This window comes from Furipterus horrens, unplaced genomic scaffold (assembly GCF_987537825.1).
Source record: "Furipterus horrens unplaced genomic scaffold, mFurHor1.1.pri manual_scaffold_5, whole genome shotgun sequence".
In the NCBI taxonomy this organism is placed as follows: domain Eukaryota; kingdom Metazoa; phylum Chordata; class Mammalia; order Chiroptera; family Furipteridae; genus Furipterus; species Furipterus horrens.
Genome location: NW_028327175.1, coordinates 28,221,175 through 28,228,167, shown reverse-complemented (window position 1 = coordinate 28,228,167; position 6,993 = coordinate 28,221,175). Strand labels below are relative to the sequence as shown.

At 42.1% G+C, this 6,993-nt stretch overlaps 1 pseudogene; it reads right to left on the bottom strand.

Moving 5' to 3' along the window:
• Positions 1-4,839: 4,839 nt before the first annotated feature.
• LOC150008312 (keratin, type I cytoskeletal 18 pseudogene) lies at positions 4,840-6,112 on the bottom strand (annotated as a pseudogene).
• Between the last annotated feature and the right edge of the window lie 881 nt (positions 6,113-6,993).

The window sequence follows — 6,993 nt, the reverse complement described above, 5'->3', positions numbered from 1 at the left end:
TCCACAAACCATTGTCATATCTATTTTCACTCCCCACCCCAAACCAATGTTTGCCTCCTTGGGGGAATACCACTGTGTGGAATGTATGTCATGTGTGTTTCTCTTGTATAAAAATGATGTTCTTCTGAGATCTTATTCTACTGTTATTAGACTAATTTTCCCTTAAGAAACATCTTTTCCAGTGTGGAATGCTTAAAAGAATGTTAGAATTCTCTCAGAGAAAAAAGAATCTGAACCCCTTCAAAAAATGAGCTAGAAATTGGCAGAAGAGGACACGTATCATCTCCCCAGTGGTTTTGTTCTCCGATGCTAGACTTCAAGGAGTCCAGACATCTTAGTAGGGTGAGAGGTGGCCCCTGAATCAAGGGAGAATGTGGGCATTGCAAAGGCCACATTTCTTGGAGTAGACATGACCTAGAAATGAGAAACCATGGTTGGTGAGCTAGCTTATTATTTCACGTTACTCTGTACTTACATATCTTTGCTATCTCTATGAATTTGTGAATCAGCAAGAGTAGGAAAGACATGTGAGGAAGTAAGCCAGGAGAGTTGGGCATTCAATGGCTCATTCAATGGGATCAGTGAGGACCATTGAACCTTTTAGAGAAGATGTAAGGGTAGCTTCATAGAAGAGATGAAAATCAAGTTGCCTACATCTCAATTTTGCTTAGCACTATTGCAGCAAGTGCTTACAACCTTGACCTTAACTGAACCAAACTGGCCAGTCTCCTTCCTTCCTTCACTCATTCTTTCAAAAAATATTTGAGGGTCAAGTATTTGTGAATATATGAAAATACAAAGGTCAAGACAGATTTATTTTGTTCCCCCGAGAGCCTCCAGCCAACTGGGAAAATACATAGCTGATCAGATGAGGAGAATTGGTTGAGTAGCATGTGTATAAGGTTCCCCAGAGTATTTGCTCCAGCCCTCCATATTGTAGTTCACTGAGATACACTCACTGTTGTTTTTCAAGGATGAACTCACCTTTGGGGGAACTTAATCTCCTTCGTACTTCCAAATTCATTGTTTTTAAGGAGCATAATTGAGTGGCATAATGTAAAGCTGATACTTGAATTAAGACCTCTTGTCTCATTTCACTTGCCCCACAAAATCAGTAATTACAATCAAAGAAACAATTACCTTTGCTTAGCAAGATCTGCTTTTAATTAACTTACGTTTGCTCTTCTTGATAATGTCTCTACTAAGTGCACCCTTAATGAGCCCTTCTGCTCTGGTACCTGAAGAAAAGAGAGACAACAAGTGAATGGCCTAACAGCCCCATAGTTCCTTCATTCTCAACAACTTAAGTAACAAGAAAATCAAGTCTGTACATGGGATCCTGGGAATTAAGGCTTGCTCCAGACAGCTTTTAGGACATGGGGCTGTCCAGAGAAAAAGAAAGAGGTGGCCGGCCCCAAAAGATGGAAGAGGCTCTATGAGAAGGAACAAGACTTCTTTCCTGGTGAGTGAGTAAAGGTATTATATCACCTTCATAAGCTGTTGTAATGATAATCTCTTGCTCTGTTGGTTTTTTCACATCATTAGATCCAACCTGGGTCAATAGATATCCCTGAGCACCAGCCAGTTCTCACAGTCAACCTCAGCCACCCAGCCACCATGCAGGAGCCTGCTAAATCTTCTCATTCTGTGTAGAAGTTGCAGAGCCAATACAGCAACTGGCCTGCTGAATGACTCCTCAAGAAACCCAATTCTGAAAGTCCATTTCATATCCTTCATGAGGTTACCTGTGGAGCACTCCTCTCAGTCAACCCCTCCCTCCAGCAGAAGGCCTGAGCTCTAACAGGTTGTCCTAATGCTCATGCTTTATAGACTCCTCTCCATGGCCATTGCCAAGTCACAGTCCTCTCATGTGGAATTCTTACAAAAGCCCTTATCAGTAGAATAACAGAAGAGAGTAGAGCAGGGAGACTTTGGGCTGCAGGCTTGTTTCAGTAGTATGGTTCTTACATTTGAGATCCCTGTGCCTCCACAGCGTAGGCAACTAGCTGCGGAAATTTACCTTAAAGATAAACCATAACTCTTCCTTATCCTTAGTTGATCTAACACTTTACCCGGCTGGCCTCTAACACGAGATGACATTGATTTCCAAGCATGGACAGAAAATTCCTTTCCAACACTCTGGATTCTTACCTTGAGCTTCTCAGGTCAGATGCTACATTTCACAAGGACTTGGGGACTTGGAACTGTTTCCATGTCTTCAAAGTCCTGCTATCCACCTACTGGCCACTTGATGCTTTTCTCTACCACAGTTACAAATGGGACACTCCCACAGTCGACAAAACAACTAAGTTAAAGGATATCTTTTATTTGCCCCTTAAGAAAGTTCCAAAAATCCATAATACCCCAAATTTATATATACATATATATATATTTATATTTATATCACCACATAAATGAATTACCTCATAAAAACATAATACAGGTTGACTATATTTCTCTGATAAATTTCCACATTATCTTATTTTTTCAAAGGTGAGCAAAAAGCCTTCATTAAATTTCTTCCCTTGTTTTATTTAATTTGACCTCAAATTTAAATGCCATGGTTTCCTTAGAAACCAGTGCAGCCTGAAACTTTTACGGCCAGTTTCAATCTACAAACTTAAGCTTATCTATGGATGTAGCTTTAAAATAATATTGAAATAGAACTTAGAAACTAAAATCCTAGTGTTTTATAAGCACTTTTCAGTAAAGAAATAACAAAGATAAGAAAACAAAGTTTTGAATGTAAAACTGAGTATGCTGTTTCATATAAACCATACCTCTGAAATGGGTTATGGAAGTAGCTGAGCATGCTGGTGTCTCTTGGAATTTGCTGAGAATAAATTTGAAATCGCATTTCCATGGAAATAATTGCCTATCCTCTAGAGCAATGGTTCCTAGCCTTTTCAAAGATCCCTTTTGAATACCAAGAAATTTAGTGAGAACTACATAATTGGAAAAATGCAGAATATATGCAGAGAGAGACTCACAGGTCCTTACATTAATTCCACAGTCCCTCAGGAGTCGGTCCCACCAGCTGGCTTCCACTAAGGCTGTGTTGTGAAGCCACAAAATAATCCAGAAATGACTGCCCCATGCAAACATCCTAGACATGCTCACTGCCCACATTAACACTGCACAGATCACTGTGTTGTGTCTACAATAGATTTGTCTTTAGAGAAAACAAATGTTCTCCATTTTTTCTTTTAATTTTTATATGTAGTACTATTGATGTTTTACACCTCCTAAATTTATCTTTCTAGTACTCTCTAATTAAATCTAAAAACTGTTCACCTTGTCTCAAGCATAGAGTGGAATTGTGAGAACCCAGAGAATTCATGAAGGAACTTTCTATGTGCAATAATAAATGTGATAATTTATCACTCTCATCATCAAATGATTATCCACATAAATCTTAAATGTGCCATTGAGAGTGGTGTTAAATCATCCCCCCTTCCTCCAGTCCATTTCATTGTAGGTGATAAGCCAGGACGTGACATATTTAATCCGCTGCATTTTCACAGGAAATTCACACCCCGTCTGCCTGCAAGAATCTCTGAAAGAAATCCAGGCCCAAAATGAACTATACCAACCCTCACCTTGCTCGTGGGCATAAGAACACAACGTCATGCTGCTTCCCTATATCACAGAAGTTGCCTCTACGGTGAATGTTTGCCCTTTTGAGAAGAATTTTCTTTAAAAAAAAAAAAAAAAGATTTTATTTATGTACTTTTTAGAGAGAGAGGAAGGGAGGGAGAAAGAGAAGGAGAGAAACATCAATGTGTGATTGCCTCTTGTACTCCCTCAACCGGGGACCTGGTCCTCAACCCTGGCCTGCAACCTAGCCATGTGCCCTGACAGAATCGAACCAGTGACCTTTTGGTTTGCAGATCAGCACTCAATCCACTGAGCCACACCAGCCAGGGCTTGAGAGGAATTTTCTAATGTCCACAGTCTCTGGGAGACCTTCCCAGAAAAGGAATATTGGAAGCTCTTATTTAGAAAGTCATCTTTCCCAGCCTCTGACCTGCCTCATAGGAATCTACTATGCATGTACCTTCACATAACAGAATCTTAGACATTATTTGGGTGCCATGAATTCAGGGGATTCACAAACTTAGGTGGGAGAAAAAATTACATCTTTATTTTCACTAACCTCTAATAGAAATTTAGCATTTCCTTCAAATGTGAGTGCAGGCAACAAACCACAGCAGTCTCAGAGACTCTGTGGCCAAGAGAAATCACAGATATTTTCATATCACATTACAGTCTGTGCAGATATCTCAAAATATTTACTCTCACCACTATTTCAAAATTCAGGTAGCTGTTACACCTGCCATGAGAGCTTGAGCTTTCTTTTAATATGGTAATAAAAAAGCCTATATATCACGAAATCACCAATTTAATACATATATATGGTAATTGCATTTTAACAAAATTGTTTTTATTTATAATCCTATGTATTTTGTTTTATGCAGTAAGCAAAAGGAAAAAGGCATGGACATCAGTGTGGCGACTGCTGAGGGGAAGGGGTATAAGGGGACTAAATGGTAATGGAAAAATACAATAAAGATTTTAAAACTTTTTAAGACTAAAAAAATGTTATTTGAAGAAACAGTCCATGATTCTCTTTAGTATACCACACGCAAACAAATAACAACTAACATTTATAAGATGCTTGTTACAGAAAAACCAGGCACTGTCTTAAGTGATTTCCATATGTTAATTATTACAAAGACCCTATATTAGGTAAGTTCTTTTTAATTTATTTTTTTTAATGAACTCTGAACTTTTTATTGGCCTCCTGCCCTGCAAAAAGATCCCCCACTTCTGCTGCCTTTAACACTTCAAAACTTTGGTGTCGTTGACCTCAGACACCACTTTGCCACAATCCTGCGAGTGGTGGACTTTTGGATGGTTTGTAAGGAGTGGCTGTTGTCCAGGGCATCAACAAGATCGAAGTCCTCCCCTTCTTCCAGTAGTCGGCAGTAGGTGGCAATCTCAGCCTCCAGCTTGACCTTGATGTTCAGCAGTGCCTCATACTCCTGGGCCTGGCGCTGCCCCTCTGCCCGGGTCTGGGCCAGCTCTGACTCCAGGTGCAGCAGGATCCCATGAGCTGCTCCATCTGCATGGCATAGCGCGTCTCCTCCTCTCTCAGGCTGTGCTCCAAACTGGCCTTCAGATTTCTCATTGAGTCCAGGTCAGTCTCCAAGGACTGGACTGTATGTCTCAGCTCTGTGAGTGTCATCTCAGCGGTCTGCAAGGTGACCACTGTGGTGCTCTCCTCAATCTGATGGGACCAGTACTTGTCTAGCTCCTCTCGGTTCTTCCGAGCCAGATCGTCATACTGGGCCCAGCTGTCCACCATGATTTTGCTGAGATCCTGAGATTTGGGGGCATCCAACTCCACAGTCAGCCCGGAGTTGGCAGTCTGGTTTTGTAGACCATTTACTTCCTCCTCATGGTTCTTCTTCATGAAGAGCAGCTCCTCTTTGAGAGTCTCTATCTCCGTCCGCAGCTGCATCCAAGTGATGTTGGTGTCATCAATGACCTTTCGGAGCCCATTGATGTCATTCTCCACAGACTGGCGCATGGCCAGCTCCATCTCATACTTGACTCTGAAGTCATCAGCAGCAAGATGGGCATTGTCAATCTGCAGAACGATGTGGGCATTGTCCACAGAATTTGCAAAGATCTGAGCCCTCAGGTCCTCGATGATCTTGAAATAATGTGCCCAGTCTCTGACCTGGGGTCCCTTCCTCTCTAGGTGTTCCCGGATTTTGCTCTCCAGTCTCCGATTCTCAGCCTCCAGGCTTCTCACCCTCTCCAGGTAGGAGGCCAGGCAGTCATTCAGGCATTACATAGTCTCCTCCTCGCTCTGGATGCCCCCTATGCCTGCCAGACCCCCAGCCATCCCTGCAGCCAGGCCCCCAGATCCCCAGTTGCCCTGCACGCTGGTGGAGTGGGACACCGAGATCCGGGAGCCCGAGCCCCCAGCGCCTGCATAGACGCTGGCTGCACTGCTGGCCCGCCGGACCCGGTGGCTGGGAGACTGCACAGAGCCCAGGCTCCGGTAGTTTGTGGAGAAGCTGGAGCGTGTGCTGAAGCTCATGTTGCTCGGGGAGAAAGGCAAGAAGCCAAGACTCAGGTTGAAGCTGCAGTCTAGGTAAGTTCTGATTACCCTCATTTTACAGATGGGGAAACTGAGGCTGAGAGTGGTTAAGGGACTCGCTAGGTAACACAGCCAGTAAATGATGGAGCCAAGATTCAAATCTGGCAGGCAGACTCCTCTTAGCCCCTTGACCACCTACCTCTCCAGTCAGCTACCACCAGGCAGCGTGGAGGATGATGGAAAACTCCACATCAAACTGAGCAGAGGTAATTTCTCAAAGCTTCAGTTTCCTCATCTTGTAAAACAAGGACAGAAAAGACCTACCTTGAAGGAATGAAAATTAAGCAAAAAATACATCAAGTGCTAAGTTTGTCTGCTGTATAAATTCCTAAAACTGGTAGTTATTCTCATATTTGCTGTAATTTTTATGAAGAAGATGGTGAAAACCTGACTTCTGGGAATCAGAGAATGAGCAGAAACCCATGTTCTGAGTGGAATAGAGGTCAAGCAATCCAATTGACCTTGGCAGTGACTTACTGGACAACTCCAAATCCATAATATTTAAAACTCTATTGACTTGCTTTCCCCCAAATTTTTCCTTACTTGGCAAAATTTGCTATATTCAACTTCTTTCCTGCCCCATTTATTCCACCAACAGATCCAGAAATACCCATATCTTCTACAATTCCAAATATGACTCAAGCACTGAATTTAATTTCTTCTCAAAATTAGCACCAGATGACCAAAGAAAATCTGTATCAATGATGGAAAGTTGAAAACATTGAAAATGACATTCAAATTCAAGGATTTTTCATGCACTATAGTGAAGTGAGACAGGCCAAAGAATAGGACATTCTGGTGGCCTACAGTGGCCAAATGAA